We start from the raw sequence: 20,109 nt of genomic DNA, 5'->3' as shown, positions 1-20,109 counted from the left end.
TGACCTGTTCTCCCACATAAGCAGGCACACAACATGTGTGCTTCACGTGTAACCTGTACCAGAAAACCAGGGTGTTGACATGATTGATATCCACGTAATTAGCCACTTTGGTACATATGATGGATCTGCACAGGATTATCTACCTCGATACCTATGTGATTGATCCCCATGTGATTATCTGCCATGTAGACACACCCTTCCCTGCTTCCAATGCAATTACCTTCCTCCAGATAAATGAAATTGAAGCCCACGTGATGACCTGCTCCAGATACACACATGATTGATGCCCATGCAATTATCTAACACAATGATATGCCAGTGATTGATGCCCATGTGATTATCTGCTGACGATACCCGTGCAAATGAAAATTGGCAAGTCCTGCAAGCTCTAATAATCACCCTCACCAGCATGTGAAAACCAATTGCTAAGACTTAAGAAAGGCTCTTCTTTAAAAAGGCCACTCATATACTATTAAGTGTGTGTGTATGTGTGTGTGTGTGAATGTGTGTATATCATGCAATATATGTGTATATATTTATATGTATGTGTATATATGTATATATGTGAGATATATCCATCTTTCTGAAGTGTTTGAAGTAAATATTTGAATAGGACTATAAAAATTAAATAAATGTCAAAGTTCTTTCCAGCTCTATAATTCTCAGATTCAAGAGTTTAATAATAACTGAAAAAGCATTATTGACTTCACAGAAAATAGCAGACATTTATTCAGCTTATTGCCCAGCCTCCACTGTCTTTCCTTTAAAAAGAAACGGTCTCTAAGAAATAGCATGTTTGGCCATTTCTCTTTTCCTTTTCCCAATTCGCTGTTCTTACTTTTGAGAAAAGCATGTAATATCCCCACACAATTTGATGATTTTCTTTGTTATTGTCAAAAATGCTAATCCACGAAGAGTCCCTTCTTGGGTTATGTTAATTCAGCTGCCTGTTTTATAATAGGATTATGTTTCCCAGGATTTAAAAATCCCACTTGTTAACTACCAAATAGACTTCTACAGCAGCTATAAAAATCTAATTTAATCCCTATTGGCATTAACAAAATAGCTGAGGTACGATTTATGTCTAACTACACTTAACACTCTACAACCTCCAATAAATATATGACATTTCTTTTGAAGTTATAAAACGTAACTGTTCAGTGGAATAACTGGAGTCTCGTGGGTCCAATCATGCAATATCTCTAAGGCAGAACAAATGTTGTTTACATACGGTAAGGATTACAGGGAAAGTTTGTTTAAACAGATTAATGGATGTTTACGTGTATTAATACTCTCTTTTACATCATGCAAATTCCAATTAAAATGATCTTCATTTCTTTCACTGGAAAATAATTACAGAGGGAGCCAACTATTTGCTCTGTTACCATTTAGTTTAAGAATCTAATTAGCTTAGAATAAATTTCAGAACGGAACACTCACCAAACTTGAGGTAGGTGACTAATACCACATTTCACTTTACAAAGGGGGAAGGCACTTTTTGCTGAGTGAGTGAAGATGATGGAGGGGGAACGAGCCCAAACATGATCCCATGGGCCAAAGAGAGCAGTAAGCAGATTCTCTTTTGTCTTTTGGTCTTCATTCTTATATTACTCTCTCTTCAAAAAATGGAATTGAGATGACATTAAAGGGCCTTCTGGGAATGTAAAATTTGAGCGCAGTGAAACAGAGACATATTTCTTCTCCTGCCTCTCCCCTCCCTCCTTCTTCAGATAGGTGACTATGAGGAAGCTTATGGTAAGCCAGATGGGAACAGAGAAACGCTGGCAAATATTGTTTCAAGATGAAGGAGAGGAAAACAAGGAGGCTGACATGTAACATATCAAAGAATATCCAGGCACTCAAGTTGAACATGAATCTCAGGGCAGTCCAACCTCTTTAAAGATGCAAATTGCAGTCAAACACAGAAAACAGTAGGGTTCTGTTTATCCTTTCACAAAGGGTGCAAACTGCTAATCAGGCTCCATTGCTGGGCTGGCCACTTTGTTTATCAATAAACAGGAAGACAGTTAGGCTATAATTTTCCTGCCTAGTACTGGTAGCCAAAAGGAAATGCTGGCAGCTTGGTAGTACTGAGTTCCAGTTGCATCAAAACCCAATTATTATTGTAATAATGTATGGGTGTTTGCAAGTTGCACAGGCGTGCTACACATGTCCACAAAATCACGTGGAACATATTGGCAGAGAACGAGCTTGGTGATACACGGACTAAGGGGAGCTGTCAAAATAGGCCTGGTCCTCCAAGAGCTCAGCTGTGGAGTGTTGTTTAAACACACATACACACACACACACACACACACACACACAAACAGCTAACATGGCAGACACAGAAATCTTTTATATATTAATACAACACAACAAAAACATGATTTGAATAAGATCAAACAACAAACAGGCAATAAACTCAGCTCCAAAACCAGAAATTTGACTGGAATATTTTCTAACTGCCACTGCAAGTTCTGTTAACATGGAATGCTTATACATCCTCTAAAAGAGACAGTTCAGAGTTATTTTCATGTCAGTGGAACTACCTTCCTGAGATACTATAAGATCTTAAATCTTAAATATAGTGTAAGATCCCAGATCTAACATATAACAAAAATTCAGTCATACATGTATTTAGGCATTAAAATCGCTCAACTCATGACTTGAGTTCTTTCATTTCTGTCTCCACACATGCACCTATATGAGACTAAGATGCACTCTGAACTCTATATAACTCCCAAAGTGGGGCATGACAAACATAAAATAAAAAGGGACTATAATTTCTACAACATGGTGCTTCTATCAATGTTGAAATAATAGCAAATTAATAACAGCTACCATATATTGATCACATGTAACCCATTTATTCATAAAATATTTGCTGAATATCTACTATGACTATGTTTTGGGCACCCTGGTAAGCAATGGGGGATACGATGGCACCCTCTTCACAAAGCCAAGAGCCTACCAGGGAAGCAGGTATGAAGTAAGTCATAACATTAGGGTGTGGTGACTGCCCAGATGGAGTAGGTGGGCTGCCCACTTTTGCTTGTACCCAACCAGTCTACACTACTGTGTCTGACTCTCCAAGATGCCACCCCACAGCAACCTGCCTGGCAACTTGAGATGGGGAACCTTGGCTCACTTCTGCTAGGATGATATTGGACAAGTGAAAATCCAGCAGGTTTTGTGTGGCTCTGTTAATAACCTTCATTAGCAAATGTGGTGATCAAAGTGCAGCTCTGGGGTATGGACTGCCTGGCTTCCTTGCTTATTAGCTGTGTGACCTTGGGCAAGTTTGTTAACCTCTCTGTATTCCACTTTCCTTATCTGTCATCTGTCAATGGGGAGAATAATAGCACCTCTTTCATAGAATTGCTATGAACATGAAATGAGTTAACCCATGCAGAGCACTTAGAAATAGTGCTAGCACACAGGAAGTACTCCCTAAATGTTCTCTGGAATCAATCTCAGATCATCTTCAGCACCATGGTCAGCTCCACAGCCTGGCCCTCTTAGGAAGGGGAGAGGCTGGAAGGAACTATTGTGGGGAACTGCCTTCGGTTTAGGAATGGGCCAAAATTCAAGGAGGCCACTGTCCTCCAGCCAAACCCAGGAAGGAGATGTGTTAGTGCCCACCCCACTTGTGGCCCTCAAAGTTGAAGGCTGATGGCATGCAGCATGTCTCCAGTGAAGCAGCCCAATCATGGCTGCCAGCACAGGGAGCCATGATGGCCCTGACCAGTGGAAGTTCCTAGGTCTGTTCTTCCTAATCCTTATGTCTTGACCACAAATTTGGGCTCTCATACCCACTTCAGGCTCCCTTTGCTCTGACTATGTGGAACAGTTTTTTTCCACTTATTGGCCCTCTCTACTTTGCTTTCCCCTGTGTCCCTATCCATCCACAGCTCTAGGAAAGAGAAACTCTTGACAACATTCCACCCTGCCCCATGCCCTGCAGACCTGCACCAGTTGGGCCAGGTTATCAGCCTTCCCCTGCAAAATGGCAGGGGGCTTAGATGAAATGCTCAGCAGAATGCCTACTGGTGTTCAACCTTAGTTTCATTCTTCTACCCCTGGAGGCTCCAAGAATTCACCCTCCAATTCTTGAATAGTCTTTGGGAAACCAAAGACAAAGCTGGCCTTTTATCTCCGGCCAGCTCCCTGGCTCATCTTTCTCTCTAGGCTTTTGAGCTCTTTTGACAGATGTTTAGGGAGAGTTTTTGTTTTTTGTGTTTTTGAGACAGGTTCTCACTCTGTCACCCAGGCTGGAGTTTGGTGGCATGATCATGGCCCACTGCAGTCTCAACATCCTGGGCTCAAGCAATCTTCCCATCTCAGACTCCTGAGTAACTGGGACCACAAGCACATGCCACCATGCCTGGGTAATTTTCTTTTTCTTTTGTAGAGGTGGGGTCTCACTATGTTGCCCAGGCTGATCTTGAACTCCTGGCCTCAAGTGATCCTCCCTCCTCAGCCTCCCAAAGTGCTAGGATTACAGGTGTGAGCCACTATCCCTGGCCCTAGAAAAGTCTTTTTGGTTTAATTACCTGGAGTTAATCAATAACTTACCCAAGAATATGCTGCTTCTTAGACTAGACTTGGCTGAGAATTCAGGGCCCAACTGCTAACTTTTGGAGGTTAATTTCTGACCAATAAATGGCTAACACAACTGCATTACATGGAGGAAATTGCAAAAACATATTTGAAATAGCACATTTTTAGTAGAAGGGCAGGCTGTGTCTTGAGTTAATTCCTGACTTGACATTTGCTCCTCACGAGCCACACTTTCCTCCTCTTTTATCAGCAAAACACCATGCGGCCTGCATAGCCGGCACAGAATAAGATTTAAACCACCACTACCACCATCCTGAGAAGCTTTGATGTATTTAAAAATACATGGCAAAAGTATGATATTATTGCTGAACTCTGTCTCTAAATCAGAATATTAAATTATGACTTAAAATACACCCACTGATTTATTATTAAAAACATAGTATTTAGCCTGGGTGTGGTGGCTTACACCTATAATCCCAGCACTTTCGGAGGCCAAGACAGACGGATCACCTGAGGTCAGGAGTTCTAGATCAGCCTGGCCAACATGGTGAAATCCTGCCTCTACCAAAAATACAAAAATTAGCCAGGTGTGGTGGCACATGCCTGTAATCCCAACTACTCGGGAGGCTGAGGCATGAGAATTGGTTGAACTCAGATGGTGGAGGTTGTGGTGAGCCAAGACAGCACCACTGCACTCTAGCCTGGGTGACAGCATATGACTCCATCTCAAAATAATAATAATAATAATAATAATAATAATAATAAATGAAAATATAGTATTTAATACTGTTATAAATTGTGGCAAATGTAATTTTTAAAAACTGAAAATAATACTATGTTTTGATATGAAGCATGTTCTCTGCATGATTTCACACTATCTCCTCTTTATTTTGGCAGTGGTTATATACACTTGAATCTTTTTTCTTGAGATGGAGTCTTGCTCTTGTCAGTCACGCTGGAGTGTAGTGGTGCAATCTCGGCTCACTGCAACCTCCACCTCCTGGGTTCAAGTGATCCTCCTGCCTCAGCCTCCCAGAAGCTGGGATTACAGGTGTGTGCCACCACGCCCACCTAATTTTTGTATTTTTAGTAGAGAGAGGGTTTCATCATGTTGGCCAGGCTGATCTCGAACTCCTGACCTCAGGTGATCTGCCTGCCTCGGCCTCCCAAAGTGCTGGGATTACAGGCGTGAGCCACAGTGCCTGGCCACATATTTGATTCGTTAGTCACAGATTTAGCAAACCAAAACCTCTTAAATTTATTTTGTAAAAATCACCTGTGGTCCTGGTCCAACGGACAGATTTTAATTAGTAGCTATATTTGGAATAAGTAACTTTAATGATTTTCACCATAGTCTCGAAGCTATTTCTTACTTCATATTAGAGGAAATGGATGCAGTTTCCACATTTATAAAGCTTTGAATCATTTAAGCTGCGTTTTCTTTCTTTCTTTCTTTCTTTCTTTAATCTTAATTTTGAGCTGGAGCTCAAAGATCTGTTTTATTGCCTAGGCCCGGGCTTTCTGTAGCCAGATATATCACATTATAGATCATACTCAGTCTTACTTAATTGGATTCCTAGGAATTGCAGGAAAAGAAATAACTGGCAATTTAAAGCCTGCATCTCTTTGAAAAGAGACTTTGCTGAGCTCATTAAATGGAAATTGCTGACTATTATGACCCTAATAGAGATATTTGAATCCTTGCCTTAAGAGGATGCCTGGTTTGAAGAATAAAACAATGAGAAAAAATTTTTTGTTGTTTTTTATTTATTTTTTAACAATTACTGTTCAAAAGGGGAAAGGTTATTTAAGGGTATGAAGAGACTGATAAAAGACTGAAAACACTTTACTACTTTTATAAAAACCTGGATAGGTTTTTATATCAGAACCTTTAAGGATCAAAAAGACCTTGCAGAGTTCCTAAGCACAGTTCAGCTTTCCACACTGTTCCAGAAAGACTCAGATATCCTAATTCCTATTGAAGACATCTCCTGAGCTCTTAAGTCTTTTAATAAAGGCAAGGCACCTGGGAGAGGAGCCTTCCCATCCTAATTTCACACCCCTATTGAAGAGGAGTTGGCTCCCCATGCCCCTGTATACATTTAATCATTCCCTGCACATTAGTTCACTGGCTCGCTGTGGGAAGTATACACCTAGCCACTCTACTAATTTATTTCAACAAAAGTGACAGCACTGAGGAATTTAAAAGTTAGCCAAATGGATTCGTGTATGTGTACGGTGTGTCTATGTAAGCACAAATGGGGCTTTAAGGTCTATGTACTGTGTGTGTGTGTGTGTGTGTGTGTGTGTGTTTTGTCCGCACATGTGCACAAGAAGAAGTATAAATGAGAGCACAAAGTAGAGAGAATATATACGCTCAGGTGGAAAGGACCCTCCATCTGTATGGCAATTAAAGTAATAATAATAAAGAGTACTAATAAATTAATAATAAAGACTAATAATAAGCCAATAACTTTAACTGATATTGGGCATTTCTTTCTGAGCAACTCACACTGACAAATGGAGGGCCTCCCGGTTCTGCAGTCTAACAGATGACTACAGGAGGCCTTGCAGGAATTTCTGTTTGGGGAAGAGGCACTTAGGAAGGGGCTCACTGTGGGGGTCATAGCTGCACTCCCTTCTCTACAGCATAGCCTCCAGTTGTTCTCACCTCCACAACCACTCACCTTCTTTTAGGCCTTGGCAGGAGAAGCATTCAAAGAGCATGGCCCAGTTGACAAACTCCAGGGGTGGGGCGTGGGGTGGGGTGTGGGGTGGAGGGACTGCCAAAGCACTGACTGCCACTTAGAAGGCATTTGCCTTCCTCTGTGTTTCACCGTGGAAGGCAGCTGCAACAAGGCGGCCCTCCTGGTTGCCCCGAGTACTCTGCCACGTGGAGCAGCTGGCTGAGAAGAAAGCGGCTGCTCTGATCACCACTCAACCAGGTGCTTCCCCTGCCCCCTCTACTGAGGGTGGCCAGCTCTCCCCAGACAATCCCAGCCCACCTGCGGCTGCCCTCCCATTCCTGTTTCCCACGGTGGGGAAGGGTCACTGTGTGTGGGTCTTGCTCAGTGCCCAGCCTCCAGCCCAGCTCCCACTTGCTCTGAACTGTCCTCAGCCAGATGGTGCTGCCTTCTCTGGACTTTTTCTTATTCCCTTTCTTCCAAGAACTGCTCAAGTATCTGGCACAATAATGCAAAGTAAAAATCTATTGTTTAGCAGTTCAAGAAAATGATTTATTTTTCTCTCTGGCTTCTGGAGGGAAAAAAATAAGTAACATCTTTCTCAGATGGCTGTTTCCAGCCCCCTCATGTTAAGAAATCTATATAGGAGCTTAAGTGGAAAAGTGGCGTTTTTCTGGCATTAGAGTCTTTTCTTTGTCTACCATTGAGGGGGGAAGCTTAAAAAATAGCAAAATTGGCAAACTCCATGATATTTAGAGAGAAAACCTATCTGTCCCAATATATTACCCTGTGAGAGTCAGGACTCTAAGGTAATAATCAATACCAGTAAGTCTTGGCATTCTAAAGCAATCAATCACCAGAGACTTGAACTGATGCTCTCAGACCCTTGTTTGGGAGCACGGTTAAGACAACGGCTATTTATGGATTTATCAAATGCTCACATAGCACTTATATGTGCTGGGCACAGCTCTAAGCACTTTACAAATGTCAGTCCCCTTTAATATAATTCTGTGGGGTGGAATACTACTCTTACCATCCTTACTCTTATTTTACAGAAGAGGAAATGGAGGTACAAAGATGTGGAATTAATTTCCCCAAGGTCACATTGTTAGGACAAAATGTTATCAGAATCCAGACACAGGCATAAGCAATATGGCTCTAAAGTTCCTGACTATCGAATTATGCTCCTGTATGTTAAAGAGATACCTTAAGGGACATACTAATTACTCACTCTCTTAAATTTTCTAAGCTTTACCTCTTTAAAAATGACACCACTGTTTTTTGTTTTTTGTTTTTTTTTTAAAAAGACACCATTTATATAGCATTTCAGAGTTTACAAAGGGCTTTTCTGTTTGAGCCTCACAGCTGGCCCTGTGGTGGGTGGTGTGTGTTTCATTATCACCAACCTCATGGGATAGATTAAAGAAACAGAGGCTCATGAGATTACAGGACTCAAATTCCCTGGCTAGCAAGTGTCAAAACTGGGAAATTTAAATGAGTTTTCTGTTGCCAAGCCCTCTACCCTTTCCACTAACTCAGACTGCTGGTATCAAATTAAGTTGCCCACAAGTGACATCCTAGAATATTAACTTAGGTTCCCAAAAAAAAGCCTTCCTCAAATCACAATTCTGAGTTACTCCTTTGGTTTAGACTCCAAATAGATCTCTACACTTTACAAGCCAAATAAGAAAAAAAATGAGATTATGTTCATATAAGTTGCTTCTATGCTTCAGAAGGAAGCCGTTTCTCAGGAGCCATTGGTGGATATGCCTCACCCAAACACAGAAACATACCTAGAAATGAAAAGTCATAGGATGTAGAAAACAGGACACTGATCACAAGGGAAAGGTGAAGGGAATCCCCAGAATGGTGGGGAAGGGAGAGTTCAGGATTCCAGTTGTGCCACTGCCTGAAGGACCAGCAGCCCAGACTTCAAGGGACTGGATGGTTCAGGGAGAGACTTCTCCAAGAAATGAACCGATAGAATACTGGATGCTTCTCAACATGCAAAGGGGAGATTCAGACAATTAGTCATGAAGCGGGTATTGAATTAGTCACAACTTAATAGAAAACCAAGCCAGAGTTACCCATAAAGGGAAACCCATCAGACTAACAGTGGATCTCTCAGCAGAAACTCTACAAGCCAGAAGAGAGTGGGGGCCAATATTCAACATTCTTAAAGAAAGAATCTTCAACCCAGAATTTCACATCCAGCCAAACTAAGCTTCATAAGTGAAGGAGAAATAAAATCCTTTACAGACAAGCAAATGCTGAGAGATTCTGTCACCACCAGGCCTGCCCTAAAAGAGCTCCTGAAGGAAGCACTAAACATGGAAAGGAACAACCGGTACCAGCCACTGCAAAAACATGACAAATTGTAAACACCATTGAGGCTAGGAAGAAACTGCATCAACTAACAGGCAAAATAACCAGCTAACATCATAATGCCAGGATCAAATTCACACATAACAATATTAACCTTAAATGTAAATGGGTTAAATACTCCAATTAAAAGACACAGACTGGCAAATTGGATAAAGAGTCAAGACCCATCAGTGTGCTGTATTCAGGAGACCCATCTCACATGCAGAGACACACATAGGCTCAAAATAAAGGGATGGAGGAAGATCTACCAAGCAAATGGAAAACAAAAAAAGGCAGGGGTTGCAATCCTAGTCTCTCATAAAACAGACTTTAAACCAACAAAGATCAAAAGAGACAAAGAAGGCCATTACATAATGGTAAAGGGATCAATTCAATAAGAAGAGCTAACTATCTTAAATATATATGCACCCAATACAGGAGCACCCAGATTCATAAAGCAAGTCCTTAGAGATCTACAAAGAGACTTAGACTCCCACACAATAATAATAGGGGACTTTAACACCCCACAGTCAACATTAGACAGATCAACGAGACAGAAAGTTAACAAGGATAACCAGGAATTGAACTCAGCTCTGCAACAAGCGGACCTAATAGACATCTACAGAACTCTCCACCCCAAATCAACAGAATATACATTCTTCTCAGCACCACATCACACTTATTCCAAAATTGACCACATAGTTGGAAGTAAAGCACTCCTCAGCAAATGTCAAAGAACAGAAATTATAACAAACTGTCTCTCACACCACAGTGCAATCAAACTAGAACTCAGGATTAAGAAACTCACTCAAAACCACTCAACTACATGGAAACTGAACAACCTGCTCCTGAATGACTACTGGGTACATAACAAAATGAAGGCAGAAATAAAGATGTTCTTTGAAACCAATGAGAACAAAGATACAACATACCAGAATCTCTGGGACACATTTAAAGTAGTGTGTAGAGGGAAATTTATAGCACTAAATGCCCACAAGAGAAAGCAGGAAAGATCTAAAATTGACACCCTAACATCACAATTAAAAGAACTAGAGAAGCAAGAGCAAACAAACTCAAAAGCTAGCAGAAGGCAAGAAATAGCTAAGATCAAAGCAGAACTGAAGAAGACAGAGACACAAAAAACCCTTCAAATATCAATGAATCCACGAGCTGGTTTTTTGAAAAGATCAACAAAATTGATAGACCGCTAGCAAGACTAATAAGAAAAGAGAGAAGAATCAAATAGATGCAATAAAAAATGATAAAGGGGATATCACGACCGATCCCACAGAAATACAAACTACCATCAGAGAATACTATAAACATCTCTACGCAAATAAACTAGAAAATCCAGAAGAAATGGATAAATTCCTGGACACATACACCCTCCCAAGACTAAACCAGGAAGAAGCTGAATCTCTCAATAGACCAATAACAGGCTCGGAAATTGAGGCAATAATTAATAGCTTACAAACCAAAAAAAGTCCAGGACCAGACAGATTCACAGCCAAACTCTACCAGAGGTACAAGGAGGAGCTGGTACCATTCCTTCTGAAGCTATTCCAATCAATAGAAAAAGAGGGAATCCTCCATAACTCATTTTATGAGGCCAGCATCATCCTGATACCAAAGCCTGGCAGAGACACACACAAAAAAATAGAATTTTAGACCAAAATCCCTGATGAACATCAGTGCAAAAATCCTTAATAAAATACTGGCAAACTGAATCCAGCAGCACATCAGAAAACTTATCCACCATGATCAAGTGGGCTTCATCCCTGGGATGTAAGGCTGGTTCAACACATGCAAATCAATAAATGTAATCCAGCATATAAATAGCAGCAAAGACAAAAACCACATGATTATCTCAATAGATGCAGAAAAGGCCTTTGACAAAATTCAACAGCCGTTCATGCTAAAAACTCTCAATAAATTAGGTATTGATGGGATGTATCTCAAAATAATAAGAGCTATTTATGACAAATCCACAGCCAGTATCATACTGAATGGACAAAAACTGGAAGCATTCCCTTTGAAAACTGTCACAAGACAGGGATGCCCTCTCTCACCACTCCTCTTCAACATAGTGTTGGAAGTTCTGGCCAGGGCAATCAGGCAGGAGAAAGAAATAAAGGGTACTCAATTAGGAAACGAGGAAGTCAAATTGTCCCTGTTTGCAGATGACATGATTGTATATTTAGAAAACTGCACTGTCTCAGCCCAAAATCTCCTTAAGCTGATAAGCAACTTCAGCAAAGTCTCAGGATACATAATCAATGTACAAAAATCACAAGCATTCTTATACACCAATAACAGACAAACAGAGAGCCAAATCATGAGTGAACTCCCATTCACAATTGCTACAAAGAGTAAAATACCTAGGAATCCAGCTTACAAGGGAAGTGAAGGACCTCTTCAAGGAGAACTACAAAGCACTGCTCAATGAAATAAAAGAGGATACAAACAAATGGAAGAACATTCCATGCTCATGGATAGGAAGAATCTTATCGTGAAAATGGCCATACTGCCCAAGGTAATTTATAGATTCAATGCCATCCCCATCAAGCTACCAATGACTTTCTTCACAGAATTGGAAAAAACTACTTTAAAGTTCATATGGAACCAAAAAAGAGCCCGCATTGCCAAGGCAATCCTAAGCCAAAAGAACAAAGCTGGAGGCATCACACTACCTGACTTCAAACTATACTACAAGGCTACAGTAACCAAAACAGCATGGTACTGGTAGCAAAACAGAGATACAGACCAATGGAACAGAACAGAGCCCTCAGAAATAATACCACACATCTACAACCATCTGATCTTTGACAAACCTGACAAAAACAAGAAATGGGGAAAGGATTCCCCATTTAATAAATGGTTCTGGGAAAACTGGCTAGCCATATGTAGAAAGCTGAAACTGGATCCATTCCTTATACCTTACACAAAAATTAATTCAAGATGGATTAAAGACTTAAATGTTAGACCTAAAACCATAAAAACCCTAGAAGAAAACCTAGGCAATACCATTCAGGACATAGGCATGGGCAAGGACTTCATGTCTAAAACACCAAAAACAATGGCAACAAAAGCCAAAATTGACAAATGGGATCTAATTAAACTAAAGAGCTTCTGCAAAGCAAAAGAAACTACCATCAGAGTGAACAGGCAACCTACAGAATGGGAGAAAGTTTTTGCAATCTACTCATCTGACAAAGGGCTAATATCCAGAATCTACAAAGAACTCAAACAAATTTACAAGAAAAAAACAACCCCATCAACAAGTGGGTGAAGGATGTGAACAGACAATTCTCAAAAGAAGACATTTATGCAGCCAACAGACACATGAAAAAATGCTCATCATCACTGGCCATCAGAGAAATGCAAATCAAAACCACAATGAGATACCATCTCACACCAGTTAGAATGGTGATCATTAAAAAGTCAGGAAACAACAGGTGCTGGAGAGGATGTGGAGAAATAGGAACACTTTTACACTGTTGGTGGGACTGTAAACTAGTTCAACCATTGTGGAAGACAGTGTGGCGATTCCTCAAGGATCTAGAACTAGAAACACCATTTGACCCAGCCATCCCATTACTGGGTATATACCCAAAGGATTATAAATCATGCTGCTACAAAGACACATGTACACGTATGTTTATTGTGGCACTATTCACAATAGCAAAGACTTGGAACCAACCCAAACGTCCATCAATGACAGACTGGATTAAGAAAATGTGGCACATATACACCATGGAATACTATGCAGTCACAAAAAAGGATGAGTTCATGTCCTTTGTAGGGACATGGATGAAGCTGGAAACCATCACTTAGCAAACTATCACAAGAACAAAAAACCAAACACCGCATGTTCTCACTCATAGGTGGGAATTGAACAATGAGAATACTTGCACACAGGAAGGGGATCATCACACACCAGGGCCTGTTGTGGAGTTGGGGGAGGGGGAAGGGAAAGCATTAGGAAATATACCTAATGTAAATGACGAGTTAATGGGTGCAGCACACGAACATGGCACATGTATACATATGTAAGAAACCTGCATATTGTGCACATGTATCCTAGAACTTAAAGTATAATTTAAAAAAAAAAAAAAAAAGGAAAGCTAAGCCAGAAAAAAAAAAGACAATTATGAATTCCACCTCCGTGGAAAACAATAGGTCTGGCAGAAATAGAAAGATAATCATTTATTACTATATAGCTCAGCTCTAAATAGTTTTTACACTGAATATTAACCTTACTAAAGTTAAAATATAATTGTATTGGGACAACTGGGGGATGGGCAAGGTTCACACGTGGCAGAGACAAGGTGGAGAGGGAGGAATGATAAATCCTCATTCTCCATAGTGAGGAGTCAACATATCATGCCTGAAATAGAAAAAAAAAAAATTTAGGAAATGTATTATTGCCAAGCGCAGTGGCTCACGCCTGTAATCCCAGCACTTTGGGAGGCCGAGGTGGGTAGATCACGAGGTCAGGAGTTCAAGACCAGCCTGGCCAAGATGGTGAAACCCTGTCTCTACTAAAAATACAAAAAAGTTAGCCAGGTGTGGTGCTGGGCGCCTATAATCTCAGCTACCGGAGAGGCTGAGGCAAAGGACTGCTTGAACCCGGGAGGCAGATGTTGCAGTGAGCAGAGATTGTGCCACTGCACTCCAGCCTGGGTGACAGAGTGAGACTCCATCTCAAAAAAAAAATGTATTATTTAGAAATATTGAAGAAAATGGCATACGAATAAGCTAGAACAGGTAAAAGGGATTGTCTCTGGAAAGGGGGAAACAATAATGGTTGGGGGTTGCTTTATAACTATTTGGCTTTTTAAATAATGTGTAAGAATGAATTTTAGACTAATTGTTTTAAAATTTGTAACAAGCCTGGGCAACATAGAGAGACCCCCATCTCTACAAAATAAAAGTAAAAAAATTAGCCAGGCACAGTGGCGCACACCTGTGGTCCCAGCTACTCAAGAGGCTGAAGTGGGAGGATTGTTTAAGCTTGGGAGGTTGAGGCTGCAGTGAGCAATGATTGAACAACTGCATTCCAGCCTGGGTGACAGAGCAAGACCCTGTCTTTTTAAAAAAAAAAAAAAAAAAAAAAAAAAGCCAGGCGGGGTGGCTCAAGTCTGTAATCCCAGCTCTTTGGGAGGCCAACGTGGGTGGATCACATGAGGTCAGGAGTTTGAGATGAGCCTGGCCAACATGGTGAAACCTCATCTCTACTAAATATACAAAAATTAGCCAGGTGTGGTGGTGCACACCTGCAGTCCCAGCTACTCAGGAGGCTGAGGACAGGAGAATCACTTGAACCAGAGAGGCGGAGGTTGCAGTGAGCGGAGATCGCACCATTGCACCCCCAGCCTGGGCGACAGAGTAAGACTCTGTCTCGGAAAATCAAAAAAAAATGTCAAAGGATGGGTACCTTGTTTTGGAATGGTTGACCATGTTCTCTGAAGTGCTATCCTACTGTAAAAATAGATACATTTCAACAAAAGTACTTTTTAATGCATTTTTGGGCTCAGTAGAATGTCAGAGAATTTTCAGCTGGGCACAGTGGCCTACGCCTATAATCCCAACACTTTGGGAGGCCGAGGTGGGTGGATCACCTGAGGTCAGGAATTTAAGACCAGCCTGGCCAACATGGTGAAACCTGTCTCTACTAAAAATACAAAAATTAGCTGGGCCTGGTGGTAGGCACCTGTAATCCTAGCTACTCGGGAGGCTGAGGCACGAGAATTGCTTGAACCCAGGAGGTAGAGGTGGCAGTGAGCCAAGATTGAGCCACTGCACTCCAGACTGAGCAACAAAGTGAGAGTCCATCTCAAAAAAAAAGAGAATTTTCCAGAAGCAGAGGACAAAAAGCAATAGGTTGAATTCTGATTTGTGAAAGAAAAATAAGGAGACGGGGAATCAAATACCTATATCAGACCTAGTATCAGAATACTAAGCCTTGAGACCACTGCAAGGTTAGAGAGAGTAAATTGAGACTCCCACATTAGTAATATCTTTTGACTTTCAGTAGGAGCAAAGACAAATATTCTTTGGAGGAAAACCTTCTCACTCTAAGCTCTTGGGATCTAAAAATTGATTGAATTAATTCCAATGAATATGGTTTCATGATCCTTTTGTGGTTCACAAGCATGATGATTGACTTCTCATGCTATTGTGTGAGATGTACCTCCTTCAAATCTTGCTGCAACGTTGGCACATTACAGATCTGATGTGAATAAAATACACATATGGGTTCATGCCATAAGTAAGAGTCAGCAGAAACAACAAAAAATGATTTAGATAGGTTATTTCAAAGAGGGCTCATGAGGCTACGAAACCAAGAACTCTTAAGGCTATGACCAAAGATTGAAGTTCTCTATAGAATGCCATAGCACTCAATAATGTTGTTTTCTTGAGGCATATAAGACTTTGCCACTCATAATCATGACATAATAATCCATGATTGTTGATGTGGGATAGTAAATAAGTGTCCCAAAGTTTAACCAAAGTTTCTCTTCTTTAGATTAAAAATTATTTATGGCCAGGCATGGTGGCTCATGCCTGTAATCCCAGCACTTTGGGAGGCCGAGGCGGGTGGATCATAAGGTCAGGAGATCGAGACCATCCTGGTTAACAAGGTGAAACCAAAAATACAAAAAATTAGCCAGGAGTGGTGGCAGGCGCCTGTAGTCCCACCTACTCTGGAGGCTGAGGCAGGAGAATGGCATGAACCCAGGAGGTGGTGCTTGCAGTGAGCTGAGATCGCACCACTGCACTCTGGCCTGGGTGACAGAGCAACACTCCGTCTCAAAAAAAAAAATTACACCCCAAAGTACTGAATTTATCAGATTCATAATATACCAAGCAGATATGTAGAAGAACCAAATAGAACTTCCAGATATAACAAATAAAATAATTAAAATAAAAAACTCAGAGGATGGCCCAGGCATGGTGGCTCACACCGGAAATTCCAGTACTTTGGGAGGCCGAGGCAAGCGGATCACCTGAGCTCAGGAGTTTGAGACCAGCCTGGCCAACATGGTGAAACCCTATCTCTACTAAAAATACAAAAATCAGCTGGGTGTGGTGGTGCATGCTTATAATCCCAGCTACTTGGGAGGCCTAGACAGGAGAATTGCTTGAACCCAGGAGGCAGAGGTTACAGTGAGCCGAGATCATGCCACTGCACTCCAGCCTGAGCCACAGAGCAAGACTTTGTCTCAAAAAAAAAGCAAAACAAAAACCAAAAAACAAAAAACCTCACAGGATGGGTTAAACAGATTAGACACAATTGAAGAGAGAATTAGAAAACTGGAAATTAAACATGAAGAACTAACTGAGAATGTAACACAGAGAAACAAGAAGAAAATATGAGAAGATATTAAGAGAGAAGGAGGATAGAATGAAGTTTCCAACTACGTGTACTCAGCATCTCTGAAGGAAAGAATAGAAAGGAGATACAGAGGCCATATGTGAATTGCTAATGGAAATTTTACAAAACGGATAAAAGACATGAATCTACAAATATGGGAAACACAACTTATACCAAGCAAAAAGGAAGCAAAAATGTAAGGGAGGAAGGGAGGGAGAAAAAGAGTAATAAATCCACACTTTGTCACATTTTAGTAAAACTTCAGTATACGAAGGGAAAAAAAAGGACTTTTGTTGAAATGTATCCATTTTTACAGTAGGATGGCACTCTAGAGAACATGGTCAACTGTTCCAAAACAAGGTACCCATCCTTTGAAATTTTTTTTATTATAAACTTTTTTCCCCCCAAGACAGAGCCTCGTTCTGTCACACAGGCTGGAGTGCAATGGTACGATCTTGGCTCGCAGCAACCTCCACCTCTGAGGTTCAAGCAATTCTCCTGTCTTAGCCTCCTGAGGGTGGGACTACAGGTGCGCACCACCATGCCCAGCTAATGTTTATATTTTCAGTAGAGATAAGGTTTCACCATGTTGGCCAGGCTGATCTCAAACTCCTGACCTCAGGTGATCTGCCTGCTTTGGCCTCCCAAAGTAATAGCATTACAGGTGTGAGCCACCACACCCAGGCCATAAAGACATTTTCAAAAAAAACAAAAATGTAAACTTTATGATCAACCAACTTTCACTATAGGGAAATTCTGAAAGTTGCACCTGAAGAGAAAGAAAACTGACCCCAGGAAGATCTGAGATACAAAACAAATGATAAGCAAAAAAAAAGTGGGAAAATATGTAAGATAATATAAAGAAATACTGTAGATAGCAATAATATAAAATGTATAGGATTAAAGAGAGATAACTAAAATATTGAGCAAAAATAATGCATACAGTGCGAGAGAAATAACTGGATTTAAAGTTTTCCAAGGTTCTTCAGCTGTACAGAAGAAAGATATGGATTAATTTTAGGCATTGTTAAGCGTGCTTAGTAAAATTTCAAGAGTAACCAATAAAAATTACAAACACAGTCCTAACTTATAAACTAAGAGAGGAAAGAATGAACTAAGAAAATAAACAAACTGGCCAGCCATGGTAGATCACACCTGTAATCCTTGAACTTTGGGAGGCCGAGGTGGGTGGATCACCTGAGGTCAGGAGTTCAAGACCAGCCTGGCCAATATGATGAAACCCCCATCTCTACTAAAAAGACAAAAAATTAGCCAGACGTGGTGGCAGGCACTTGTAATCCCAGCTACCCGGGAGGCTGAGGCAAGAGAACTGCTTGAACCCGGGGGGCAGAGGTTACAGTGAGCCCAGATCGCGCCACTGCACTCCAGCCTGGGCAACAAGCAACAAGAGCAAAACTCAGTCTCAAAAAATAAAAAATTTGGCCGGGTGCAGTGGTTTATGCCTGTAATCCCAGCACTTTGGGAGGCCAAGGCAGGCGGATCACGAGGTCAGGAGATTGAGACCATCCTGGCTAACACAGTGAAACCTCATCTCTACTAAAAATACAAAAAATTAGCTGGGCATGGTGGTGGGCGCCTGTAGTCCCAGCTACTTGAGAGGCTGAGGCAGGAGAATGGCGTGAACACAGGAGGCGGAGCTTGCAGTGAGCCAAGATCGCACCACTGCACTCCAGCCTGCGTGACACAGCGAGACTCCGTCTCAAAATAATAAATAAAAATAAATAAATAATAAAAAATTTAAAAATATATATATTTTTTAAAAGGAAAGAAAGATGAAAAAAGAAACATGAAACAGGTGGGAAAACATTATGAAATATAATGGTGTAATTAAAGTGAAACTCGTCAGTAATTACATTAAAAGTCAATGGATTAGCCGGGTGCAGTGGCTCATGCCTGTAATCCCAGCACTTTGGGAGGCTGAGGCGGGTGGATTGCCTGAGGTCAGGAGTTCGAGACCAGACTGGCCAACATGGTGAAACCCCATCTCTACTAATAATACAAAAATGAGCCAGGTGTGGTGGCAGGCACCTGTATTCCCAGCTACTTGGGTGGCTGAGGCAGGAGAATCGCTTAAACCTGGGAGGCAGAGGTTACAGTGAGCCAAGATCGTGCCATTGCACTACAGCCTGTGCAACATAGTGAGACTACGTTTCAAAAAAAAAAAAAAAGACAATGGATTAACATTCTAGTTAAAAGAGAAATTGTCGGCTGGGCATGGTGGCTCATGCCTGTAATCCCAGCACTTTGGGAGGCTGAGGCGGGTGGATTGCCTGAGGTCAGGAGTTCGAGACCAGACTGGCCAACATGGTGAAACCCCATCTCTACTAATAATACAAAAATGAGCCAGGTGTGGTGGCAGGCACCTGTATTCCCAGCTACTTGGGTGGCTGAGGCAGGAGAATCGCTTAAACCTGGGAGGCAGAGGTTACAGTGAGCCAAGATCGTGCCATTGCACTACAGCCTGTGCAACATAGTGAGACTACGTTTCAAAAAAAAAAAAAAAGACAATGGATTAACATTCTAGTTAAAAGAGAAATTGTCGGCTGGGCATGGTGGCTCATGCCTGTAATCCCAGCACTTTGGGAGGCCGAGACGGGCAGATCATGAGTTCAGGAGATCCGGACCATCAACATGGTGAAACCCCATCTCTGCTATAAACACACAAAAAATTAACCAGGTGTGGTGGCAGGCGCCTGTAGTCTCAGCTACTCGGGAGGCTGAGGCAGGAGAATGGCGTGAACCCAGGAGGCAGAGCTTGCAGTGAGCCGAGATCACGCCACTGCACTCCAGCCTGGGCGACAGAGCGAGACTCCATCTCAAAAAAAAGAGTGAAATTGTCAACATGGATATAGAAATTTTTTAAAAATAGGAGACGTAATTAAAATACAAAGATATGGACACTTTGAAAGCAAAAGGATGAAAATGTTACACTGAGCAAATGCCAACCTAAGGAAAGTTGATGTTGCTGTATTACGATCAGACCACATAAACATTCAAGCAAAATGCATTATAAGGGATAAAGATGGTCAGTACATAGAAAGAGATGAATCAATATGCCAGGAATATGTAGTAATTCTAAATGTGTATATACCTAAAGACATT

General features: G+C 41.3%; 1 protein-coding gene and 2 non-coding genes across 10 annotated transcripts in view; 2 read left to right on the top strand and 1 right to left on the bottom strand.

Moving 5' to 3' along the window:
* CLYBL (citramalyl-CoA lyase) overlaps positions 1 to 20,109 on the bottom strand; it is a 302,823-nt gene that overhangs the window by 109,261 nt on the left and 173,453 nt on the right. The window lies entirely within an intron of this gene.
* Positions 15,743 to 15,846, top strand: LOC115930487 (small nucleolar RNA U13). The gene has a single exon (XR_004067123.1). It is a non-coding gene; the product is annotated as a small nucleolar RNA U13 (small nucleolar RNA).
* On the top strand, positions 15,917 to 16,041 carry LOC115930475 (small nucleolar RNA SNORA25). The gene has a single exon (XR_004067111.1). It is a non-coding gene; the product is annotated as a small nucleolar RNA SNORA25 (small nucleolar RNA).

This window comes from Gorilla gorilla, chromosome 14, assembly GCF_029281585.2.
Source record: "Gorilla gorilla gorilla isolate KB3781 chromosome 14, NHGRI_mGorGor1-v2.1_pri, whole genome shotgun sequence".
Classification (NCBI taxonomy): domain Eukaryota; kingdom Metazoa; phylum Chordata; class Mammalia; order Primates; family Hominidae; genus Gorilla; species Gorilla gorilla.
Note: the sequence above shows the minus strand (reverse complement) of the source record. Positions and strands in the feature narration are given on the sequence as shown.